This window comes from Ailuropoda melanoleuca, chromosome 2, assembly GCF_002007445.2.
Source record: "Ailuropoda melanoleuca isolate Jingjing chromosome 2, ASM200744v2, whole genome shotgun sequence".
Taxonomy (NCBI): Eukaryota; Metazoa; Chordata; class Mammalia; order Carnivora; family Ursidae; genus Ailuropoda; species Ailuropoda melanoleuca.
Window position 1 is genome coordinate 109,872,936 of NC_048219.1, and position 12,359 is coordinate 109,885,294.

The 12,359-nt window shown below is 37.1% G+C and overlaps 1 protein-coding gene and 1 long non-coding RNA gene across 2 annotated transcripts in view; one reads left to right on the plus strand and one right to left on the minus strand.

Annotated features, from left to right (window-relative positions):
- THSD7B (thrombospondin type 1 domain containing 7B) overlaps nucleotides 1–12,359 on the plus strand; it is an 848,738-nt gene that overhangs the window by 666,411 nt on the left and 169,968 nt on the right.
- The window catches only part of LOC109491342, a 37,749-nt gene continuing 30,277 nt past the window's right edge, over nucleotides 4,888–12,359 (minus strand). The window contains exon 4 of the long non-coding RNA XR_002144693.1: nucleotides 4,888–4,905. This is a non-coding gene — a long non-coding RNA (uncharacterized LOC109491342). The remainder of the gene's footprint in view (nucleotides 4,906–12,359) is intronic.

A 12,359-nucleotide genomic window follows, 5' to 3' on the forward strand; every position in this document is an offset into this window, starting at 1 on the left:
AAAAAAAAAAAATTCAAAATTTAGAAGAAATTCTCCTTAAAGAAATTCCTTTTCTAAAGCAAGCGCACTTTTACCTGGAAGTAGATTTGTGGAAAGCAATCTTTGCTGACTTCATTATATATTTGCTCTTAAATATGAGTATCACGTGTGTGTGTGCATGTGTGTGCGCGCGCTCACGTTGCATAATATATAGAAACCTATTTAAAGCTATCCATATTTTCTTAACTCATCTGAAAATAAATTGGGTTGACAGGAATTTTCATTATTGAGGAAATATTCCCCAGCTTCCATTATTTATGGCAAGTCTTCTTTAGAAAAGATAGCTATTTGTTTCTCTAAGCTGGAATTATGATCTAGTTAGAGGTACACCCACTGAGCCTTTTTTGTAAAGTTCAGTTTTACTACTGGCCTTAGGTTATTTGTCTCCTTTCCAATTAGTTCTCAGGTTTAGATTTATTTTCCTGTTTTTAAGACCAGGTTAATACTCTTTTCTATTCACATAAGGAAGAGCTTAGAAAAATATATAATCAAATTTTAGCAGTAAGAGAGGCACATAACTTCAGTACCTGTATAAGAGGAAAATTCTGTACATGTCAGATTGAGCCAAACATACTGTTCATAAATATGTATGTAAACATATACAACTTGTATATATGTATATATAATGCATATGCCTACGTAATGTCAGCATACCTACATATGCTTATTCATTCTTCTCCATTTCTCTGTAGAAAGGGAGATCTTGTGAAGGCAAGGTCTTTCTACTTTTATAACTCATTCCATCCCCTACTGTACTACCTTGTATATTGTTGAATTATATTTACTATATGCTTTATTTTAAAAGAAGCCTTCTCTCTGGATGAGTGGGTGGCTAGTTTTGCAGAAAAAAATGTTAGAACCCTGGTCTCCTATGCTATGATGTGTCATTTAAATTCTCAAAAACACTAGCCCTTCTAGAAGAAAGAAGTAGGAACCCCCAAACTATTATTGCCCAAAGAGCCTTTCAAGATTTGTCTCAAAACTCCTGAATGTTGGATCCCCATTGAAATTTCAGTGATGTAAAAAAAAAAAAAGTTGGTATTATGTACACAAGCTCATAAACTGTTCTGAACCTGTTAGTGGAATCAATTTTTATAATCTCTCCTAAAAAGCCTCCCTTTTAAACCCAAACCTATCAATGTGATAGCTTTTTCTCTAGAAGTGCCAAAGTGACCGCAATACTTGAATGGCTTTCTGCTAAGTACATTTGTGATGCTAAATAGCTCTGGCATGCAGTTTACCCAAAACTCTTATCAAGGCAGAAAACTTCACAATAGTTTATTGGATAATCAGGTCAGTTGGCTGATGCCCTTGACTCTGCTGTGCATAATAAAACACATAATATATTTTAATTTTTTTACAGTCTATAATATGTTGAGTAGATTATTTATACTTTATATTTTTGCTGTTTTTTTCTTTCGAAACTCTCCTTAATAAAATCTTAAATATAGGGACATTAAAACTCTGTTGGACTTACATTTCTCCTTATGAGTTCTTCACATGATTGAAGGCAAGAGTTCCAGGAAATCATATTTTGCTTATAGGTTGCAAATCTGTGTGTTCACAGTGTGTATTGGGGGGAAAATGATACATTGAGATTCATTACCTATACTCTTTAAAAATGTATGCTACCTCCTTAAATACATTTTTGAGTTTTGATTATGTTTGCAATTGAATGAGAGGATATAAATTGAATATGTGTGTTTTTTAGAAACAATTGCTATTTTAAAAGTGTGTCTTCCCCCCAAAGAGAAGTGGTCTAAATTTGGAAATGAGTGTAATGCATTTTGTTTTTCATAGTAGGGTGATAATGTTTTAAAGAATATTTCTTTCCAAAGATGCATAGAAATATTTTAGCATGAATATTTCTTTCTTAGAAGAGGCTTGTGGATGAAAAAAATATTTCTATAGGGAAAGAGCTTATGCTCATTTTTAATAGTACTTCATTAATTAATAGCAGAATATTGTGATGTGGAAACTATCAGTCTATCTGAATTTGTTTACCCAGAAAAATATGGCTACACTTAAACTTTAATTTGACTTAACCAGTTTTGGCTTCTTGCTTCTTTTCGATCAGCCCAACTCCCACTCATTCTAAGCTAGTCCAAATCATTCCTGGCAGTGTCCTGCTCATTTTTAGACTTGGTACTTTGGCAGGAGCCCCAGACTGAAATGGAGTAAGAAGTCCTGTTCTTGAGGATTAATATGGAAGGCAGCCCAAGCTTATCCATGATTAAGTACATTCAGGTGTACCATTCTTACGTGGGGAGGGGTGTTGGTGTTTGTACCTTTGAAAAGACTTTGCTTTAAGTATGAAATATCATATGCCATAGAATTAAGGGAAGCACAGTGATTCATTCCTCAGGGTTATTTGGGAGGATTTGATACAGCAGATACTCTTAGAACATTTAACCTCTCCCTAAGGTAGTAGTAGTTATTCCAAAACCCAGGTACGCTGCACCCCGTCTCAGAGGCAGCATGAAATGGCTCCTAAGGGCTAGTGTTCTTCCATTTTTTTTTTCCTTTTATGCCTGTCTGCCAACCCAAACTGCTCTCAAGTTGTGACATCTCACTAATTGAGCTGAGTAGAGCTCAGAAGAGAGGCAATTTTTCTTTTCTGTTCTTGTCCTGTCACCATCTCCAGGAAAAATTGTTTTTCTTAAGAGATTTCTCTCCCCCCACATTTGTGTCTACATATAAACTACTCTTGATCATTCCAAAGTAATACCCCTCAGACTTGTTAAAATCTTTTGGAACTTTGATCATTTTTCTTGAGAGGTGCCAAAATCACGCATGAAAGCAATTTTCTTGTGGTCCTCTCTGTCTTGAATTTTACTCTTTTGATATTGGGTATTGCTACTCTGCAAATACTCAAAATTACTTTTAATTGTTATTCAAGATGTTCTTATGTACCTCTAGAATGTTCTTTATTAGGCTTGCTTGGTAAATGTTCTTAGTGCTATTGTCAGGGAGCAAGAATTCATGTCCTCTTCAATGGTCCTTCTAGCTGGACTAAGAAGGGAATTGACTTGAGACAGATTAACAGGAGAAAATCAAATTTAGTAGTGCATGTATGGGGAATCCACACAGACATGGAAATTCCAAGGACAGGCAATATGAGGTATACGTGTCATTCTGAACTAAGGAGAAAGGGTAAGAGTCTGGGACTTGGGGGGAAGGAAAGCAATTCACAGAGTGATAAGAAGAGCTTATGTTTGGTAATTAGATGTTTGCCCTGCCATGCAGATGGGTGACTCCAATAAAATTTATCTCTGAGAGTAATCCTTATTCTGGAAAAGACCTCCCATTTAGATTCTTCCATGTGGTTAAGGGAGGTGCAAAAGTTTCTCTTGGGCTCATAGGGTCTTGATTGCTTTTAGCTTAGAGTAATTTTCATGCCAGAGTGGCCCATCGTGGGGCAGCCTGTCCTTAGCCCCTATACTGTTCCTAGGCAGGAATTCCAGGAATGGCTGGGGACAGCTACAAAGTTATGACAGGCAAATTTTGTCAGATTTTGTCTTTGTAACTCTTTCACTGTGTTCCCATACCTCGTATTATCCCTGGCTCCTTAACTCCTGAAGGCCTGAAAATTACACTGGATAACATTAGCTTCAGCAGGAAATCATATCTGTGTTTCCAATTTTCTAAAACTGTCTTCTTAACCAAATGCTTAAAGTAGAAGTTCTCAAGTATTTTTGTAGAAAAATAGTGGCAGAGCCTACTTTTCATATCTTTTTTGAATCATTCTGTCACTGCAGCTTTAAATACAGAGTATTTTTCAGGTATTGAAAGAATATGGTTTTGACTTTAACGACAAGATTTGGTTATATTAAACATACTTTTTAGAAAATGAAATAGAAAGGATGGGAGTATAGCACATTCTTAAAGAACTTGCTGAATATCCACTTAAAAATAATATTTTAACGACATGCTAATTCTGTTTTTTTAGATATAATTTGACATATATAAGTTTAAGATGTACAGTGTGCTGATTTGATGCATTGATTTATTGCAATGTGATTATTAAGGCATTAACTTACACATCTTCCATGTCACATACTTATCATTTCCTTTTTGTGGTGAGAACAAGTAAGATCTAGTCTCTTAGAGACTTTGAAGCTTATAGCAGAGTATTGTTGATTATAATCACTATGCTGTGCATTAGATCTTCAGGATTTACCTACGAGTTAAAGTTTATATCCTTTAGATCTTTCAAGCTTTATCCCAATATTGTTACCAGAAAGCAAGTTACCTAGATCCTGACTGGATCCTATGAAAGATCCCTACAGAAAAGCACTTATTGAATCGTGATTTATTTTTTTCTACATGACTTTAGTCAGGATAAAAATAGTTTCTCTGAGAAGCTTATCTAAATCTTTTGAACTCCAGAGTTCATGATTTCATAAACTTTACTGATCATAAGCATAGAACAATCACCATGGGGGTGGAGAGCTGTATAAAGAGGTTCCCAGGACCCTGCTCTGGAGACTGTGGTCTGCACAGTTAGCGTGGATCCAGGAATCTGTATTTGTTAACAAAGAATTATTTTTACTGGTTCTTCTGATCAGGCAAGTTGGTGAATGCTGCCATAATTGATATTCTTGCCACTGGGGCTACCATTTCTGCTGAGTTCAGCTCTGGAAAAGATTTTCTTTGCAGTTAACTTAGCCTGCCCTTTTTAATCCAAACAGTGAACACAACCACTATTTGTTTGCTACTCAGAGCAGATCTGGGAAGACCCTCCCACTTCACAGAAGAGGAGACTGAGGCTTACAGAGGTGTAATGACTTGCCTAGATCCACCCACTGATACATGCAAGAGGTTAAGAGTCAGGTCAGAGGTCAAATGCTGCCGGTCATCTCCTACCTGTGGGAACAGGAGAGAATTATTTAACCTTTCTGAGTCTCAATTTCATAGTATGTCAAATGGGTATAATAATGCCAAGTACCTCAAAATCATTGTATTAGCATAAAATGAAAATACGAACTTTCTCTTGTTGGGCAAATAGTATGGGCTTGATAAACGTTAGGTGGGATTCTTTTTCTTTGGTCTCTAACACATAATTTGTGTTTCCGACTCCATTTGCTTTCACCTATACCATATTGCCTTTTGGAACTAAGTTTTGCAGATTGCTTCTCTTTTGTATTTAGCTACTTGAACATTTGTAGTCAAATATTTTAGTTGTAATAACTCAGTTTAGATACATAGTAAAAGCTACTGTCACTGCTTCCTGTACAGGAAGCCTAATTTATTTTATTTCTAAACATCCTGTTCACTGCATTTTTTATTTAGTGGCAGAAAAGAATATAACTTTTTATGTATTTGTGACTAATTTCCTATGAATTTGTGATTCATGCATCTTTATTTTTATAAACATTTTTAAGGAGTATAACAGAAAAATAGCCAAATCACTATGGGTAGAGCTCTATGAATTTTCACACAGTGAACCTTTCCTTTCAGTTACCACCCACATCAAGAAACCATATGTTATCAACATCTCAGATGGCCCCTTTGTGTTCCACCTTTCTTACTACCACCTTCCTCTCACCAAATAGAACTACTATTCAGATTTCCAACAGTATTGTTGGGGAGGAAAATTTTTTACTTTACCTTTCAAGATTTTTCTTGCTGGTCTAAGAATTCAAATCACATAGGACAGATTAACAGGACAAAAACAAAAATTTAGTAACACTATATCTCCTATATACATGGGAGCAACCCAGGAATACTGAGTAACTCCCTGAAAGGGCCAGAAATCATCACCTTAAATACCATCTTCTACTAAAGACAAAGAAGATGTTGGGGCTGGGTAGTAAATTATAGCAGGTTACAGGGAAAAGCACAGTAAACACAAGTAAGGTCATTATGCATATTTAAGTTGTTGCTTTCTCTGTTGATAAGAGTTTCTAGAGATTAAGTCATCCCGCCTTTCCTGGTATAGAGACAGAAGCACCTTTACAAATGGAGATTTCCTTTATACATGTAAATATCTCTTACTACAGGGTTTTCAGAACTCTCTCTTTCACTACTATCTCTTACCACATGGTTTTCAGAACTTCTCCTGTGTTTGCAGTTTCTTAAAAATAATTGGATTAGGGGCGCCTGGGTGGCACAGCGGTTAAGCGTCTGCCTTCGGCTCAGGGCGTGATCCCGGCGTTGTGGGATCGAGCCCCACGTCAGGCTCCTCTGCTATGAGCCTGGTTCTTCCTCTCCCACTCCCCCTGCTTGTGTTCCCTCTCTCGCTGGCTGTCTCTATCTCTGTCGAATAAATAATAAAATCCTTAAAAAAAAAATAAAAAAAAATAATTGGATTAAAATAATATTCAAAGAGGCATATTTTAGGGTGGTATATTTTGTACCACTTCACTATAAATTAGTTTTATCATTCTAAAAAAAATTTTTTCTTAAATGGATTCTGCACTATATATCCTCTGTGCCTGCCTTTTCCTCCTATGTTTGTGATATTTATCCATGATGTGATTTGTATGAATATTTCATTTTCATTGTTCTGTTATGTCCTTATATATAACCTATTGTATACATCCCATCTTACCTATTTTTATCGATGGATGGACAATTGGGTTGTTTTCAGTTTGGGGCTATTAGAAATAACAGTGCTCTGACCATCCCCATACATGTCTTGTGTTCATATGTGTGCATTTCTGTTGAGTACTTATCTAAGAGTAGAATTCCTGTCGTAGGATATGCATGTACATTCAACTTCAGTAGAGAATTGGCATTTCCTCTTAACTTGTAAATTATGTCAGGTTGACTGAAATACAGAGAGTATATACTTCTAGATAATGACCTGAAATATGACCCGTGTGACACCATGAAAAGGGGTGCGGGAGTCATACAGATACATTAAATGTTTATCTCAACACGTGTTCTATCACAGCTATCAGTGACTGGTGTCCTACCCCCAAGTCACAGCTGCCTTCCCAAAGAGAACAAGTGGACAAGCACTGCCTCCTGGCTGAATTCTGCTCACCTCGCTCCTAGACAACCATTATAACCATCACATTTCTGCTGTCTCTCATCTCTCCTATCCTCCCTTCTGCTCCATTCCTCACACGGCAGCCTCTGTGAACTTTCTAAATCACAGATCTGGTTATACATAAAACCTTTCATAGGTCTCTTGTTACCTTCGGGATAAAGTACAAACTATGTAATATAGTTTATAAGACATTTAATGATCTTGCCTGAAACACATGTCTCTGAGCTCGGAGTCTTTTCAAGTCAGCAAGGCCCTCAGGCCAGGGAAGCTTCTTATGAGTCAGGAGGAAGGAGCCACTTCTATGTTTCTGCCTCTTCAACAGCCCTCATACAGGCTTTCTCATGGAGAGTGAGAATCTCACATTTTAAAGCTGATCATATAAATCAAGTGATTGTCTAACATTCTGTCTTTTAACAAAAATTGACTTTCAATTGATGAGTCACCAAACACTCTTTAATGATGTTAGATACTTGGATTTACTCTATTGCCTTCTCTCTGGAAGCCACTCATCAAATTCCTTCCACATTGGATTAAAGTCCTGCTCCACTGCTATTTAAATATAGACTGCCCAAGGCCATTTGGAGTTGTAGCTGTCTTCCCTGAAGAGAAATCTTTCTCTTAGATGGCAAGGTAAGGGACACTGTGATTATTACCTGTGCCGAAAGCATGAAAGTACAGATCCAATTGCAAAGTCTGCCTCTGAAGAATATTCTTTAATAGCAGAAAGGTTGTCCAAAACCATCTTCCACCCTAATAGACAACAATCTTGTCACCCTTGGAACTGAAGGTAAATTGATTTGAGTAGCAATATTAGGGAAGGAGTTTGAGTTGAGCCAACTCCAATGCACAGTATGTCAAACGGAGGTCAGCGGGTTCCATGTGTCATAAACCAGGATGGTAATAACACAGGGTGAAATTGCTGTTGCTTTGCTGTTTTGGAGCAAAGGAACACAATTGTATTTAAGTCACTACGGATCCCAAATTTTACATTTTGTTCATTTAAAAAGACATTTGATATGTGCATTGTTTTTATATATATATATATTTTTAAGATTTTATTTATTTCACAGACAGCCAGTGAGAGAGGGAGCACAAGCAGGCGGAGTGGGAGAGGAAGAAGCAGGCTCCCAGCAGAGCAGGGAGCCCAATGTGGGGCATGATCCCAGGATCCTGGGATCACGCCCTGAACCAAAGGCAGATGCTTAACGATTGAGCCACCTAGGTGCCCCGTGTTTTTATATTTTTAAATCCTTGCTCACATTCACTTTCTAAAGGTGTCTGACCTGACCAACTATTTACCTGCACTTCTCCCATTTACCCTTCCTTGGTTCTCCTTTTCCTACTACATGATTTCCTCAACTTACTGTTGATGTTAATTTTTGGCTGCCTCTCCATGCTACCCCTAAAACAGATATACTGCCTGGTTTGGGATGAGCACCTTGAAAAGTGATGACAGTGTTTTAGATTAGGTTCTCCTAGAAGCAGACTTCAGATAGGATTCAAAAACCAGAATTATATTTCTCAAGTGCAGGGAGCACCATTAGGAAAGAAAATAAGTGCTTCAGGGAAGGGAAGAAACCAGTCAGAGGTGTGTTGCTAAGCTAGAAATCGTGGCAACTACCAATGCTGAAGGATGTTGGGAACTCTAGGAGACTTGCAAAACCCATGCCCAAGTTTTTTCACACCTTAAAGGACCAGGAAACAGGGACATTCATGGGGAAAGTACAGTAAGAAATATCAGTGACACGGTGTATACTACATGTTCATTATTCTCTAGGAAAACAAGTGAGGTCTACTCGGACCTCACTCTCCAACACTCTCTTCTGACAATCTCCCTGTACCACTAAAGGGGGAAACCACCTTTACCACGAGAAAATAATCTCTTCTAGGAGATGATTTAAATGAACATATGACCTCCAGCAACTCCCTTTTCCTTAGGCATGAGGGGACTTATCTCCTGGCTGTGCAAATACCCCTGAATATGTAGAAAAATATAAGACACTGAATAGACCCATGGTTTGGAAAGGTATGATATGTTTTACTTTGCATTATTCAAATATTACGGGTATATCCCCATGTCATATAACTAGGTGCATTGGGAGAAGACCTAGAGAAATGTAACAGGTAAAATTACTTAAGTGTATGATGTTGACAGGGTCTTCTTAGCAACAGTAATTTTTTAATGAGCCCTGGTAGATTTCAGAAAAAGAAGAGGTAAAAATGGAATTCAAGGTAATTGTAAATGTTTTGAAAGGCAATTTTAATTCTGTGCACCTGTGCCATCATTCATTCATTCATTCATTCACTCATTCATTCAGCAAATACTGAGAATAAATGCTGTGCCAGGAGAAGACCTCGTTTACACTCATTTCAACTGATCAATTTTCACTGGGAATTTGCATTTCTGGAAGCTCGAGTGAATGGTTGGAATTATAGATATTGCTCTAGATGCTTATGGTATCAGAACTGCTTTACCTTTAAAAATTCATGAAGCAGTTTGGACCCAATCAGCAAAATTATCCATTCCTTCTGTATATTAAGATGATTTGCAACTAATATAAATCGCAACCCAAATTGGCTGAAAAAATAAGGAAATCCATTACCTCATGTACTAAGAAATCTAGTGGTGATGCAGGCTCTAGGACTAGTTGGTTCTGTGGCTCAACATTGTTATCAAGAACATAGTTGCTCTCAGTCTCTCTGCTTTGTCATCGTTGGTGTTGATTTCATCCTCAGGATTTTAGGCAGATTGACATCAGCAGTTTCAGGCATAGCCTCCTGATGCAGCAATAACCAGAAGAATAAGAGTGTGTCTCTCTTTGAGGGATCTTAGGAACAATAGAATTTTCCAGAGTCTCCCTCACTCCATAAAAGACTACCTCATGTTTCATTGGCTGAAGTTGGATTTTGTGTCCATTCCTAAGCCACCTCTGGAAGGAGTCATGGGATGAACTTGATCAGCTCCATCAAGGACTTTCCAATCTTTTATTTTTTAATTTCCTGGCACATATTGGAATCCGTAATATTCATCTGGCAAACTGGAATATGTGTTTAAAGCTGTGTATGGCAGGAGTGAATGGGCTGAGACCCTAGACTCAATGTCACAGGCGCATCTGAAATCCATGTACGAGACACTGGTGTGGCAGGGCAGTGCTTTAATGCGCATGTGAATCCTGTGACCTGTCTTGCTAAAATGCACACTGAGTAGATCTGAGGGTAAGGGGATAGAGACTGTGATTTTAACAAGCTCCTAGATGGTGGCAAAGCTCTGGGTCTGCTGAGTACACCTTGAGGTGCTAATGTATGGTCTTTAAGGAGCTCTTTTCTAGACTGGAGAATCACCTGGGGTGGAATGTATTTTGGAGAGTGTGCTAAAATGCCTACTGTATGCTCTTAATTTTAATCTTTTTGACATTTAATTTTATAAAGCATAAATAGTTTTAAGTAACATTTTGAGCCTTATATTAAGATGGAAAAAAATGTTTTTAATCGAATATCTGAAAGTCTCTTGTGTGTGAAGAGTGACCTAATACTTTCCCTGTGAGGATATGAATTGCCTGATTTGCCTTGACTCTTCCACGACACTTTTTCTTTCTTTTTCGGCAAGAGCATCATTCCCTTTTGCAAGTTATTTGGCATCACCAACCTTCCAATGCCTCAGCCCATCAGATAAATAAGCAGACTTCAAATCAGAAAAGAAGTACATCTATAAGCCATTTTTGTTGAAAACTGAATTGCTAACTTTATATTTGTCCACTTTTTAAAAAGAGGTGATTTTTCTACATGTAATGACTAAAACTATGTCTATATGAAGCTGAACAAATGACAAGTTCAGTGAAGTCCAGGGAAAATCATTTATGAAAATGGAACATTTGATGATGTGATGCAAGGCCTATCTGGCTTCTATCTTTGCTCTCACCTCACAGTTGAAAGCATTAGGATTGAAGTCCTCTATATCTAGGAAACCGAACCAGAAAGACAATTGAGTGAAAAAGCGAATAATTCTGGTTAAACGATTGGTCAAGTTGGTTATTTAACACAAAATAAGGATAGCAAAGATCTAAGAGAAAAACTGAATTGAAACAGCTTTGGAATGTAAAAATGAAATATGAACATCTTGAACTCAATATATGATCCTCTTTGTATGAATTATTGCCTGTCATTTGCAATGCACATTAGTCAAAAGTACTGAAAAATCTGTTCTGGCTTATTACTTAATTAAAAGTAAGTTATGAGCATTTTCAATCTTTATATAATTTATATCATTTGCAAGTCATGAATTTCCCATAATTCTGTTGGCCTTAATCATCAAAAAAAAAAAAAGTATTGCTATGCTTAAATACAATCGCTATGCATCTTTTCCACTCTCTAGCAGATGTTACAAAAGAAACTCTCACAGCTGGTGAAAATTGATATTCAGAAGTATAAAACATGGCAGTGAAAAGATTAATTTTCTGTACTCAATGCCCTTGATTCTTGAAAACTTTAAACTTTCTTCACGGTAAGGCCAGTGGTTTCATTGTCTGCTTGGCAGTGGGCAGATGATAACGTTCTGCTCTGTTTTACTTTATGACGAACCGAAGAGGACTGGTTGTTTCTCTAATGAGTTTGTGAGAGATGCTTCGATGCTGACACATGAGCTGCATCCCTTGAACTGCTATGATGAGGAAGTGAAAAGTAGTTGTAACAACTTGCTAAAATTATCACCATTAGAGTGAATGATGCGCTAAAATATATATACCAGATGTTTAAAATGGTTAGATTTGGGAGAAAACCTACAATTAATTTACATTTTAGTGCTAAGTACAAATTTTAATTTATTCTGATTAACTACTTTATAGCCCATCTAGAATACCATTTGAAGGAGTTATGGAAAAGCTATAAAAGAAGTCATAATCAAGAGATGACACTTGATTGGCATAGAAGAAGAAGAGTTTCATGCCTGACGCTCATATTGCTCAGAAGGGTTCAACTTGTACTTGCCCAGAACCTATTATTGAATTACAGGCTTGGAATCAATATGGGAAGCAGATTAACTCACTTAATGACAATTTGTTCAAGATTTAACACCCCCCCACAGATCAGGTAAATTGTTCTAATCTACATGCACATACTTTATACTTCCACAATCAAGTCACCATGCAGAAGTGTAAACAGATTTCTTGATAAGAATTATTATAAACGGGATTGGCTAAATGGAAACTGATGGTTGAGTTCCAAAGCTTTCCCGTAGGTGAGAAAACCTTTGAAAGTATAAATGCTATTGTGATAACACGGTCAACAATATATGCCTGGTTTCTGTAAGTATCAGCTGTATTAATTA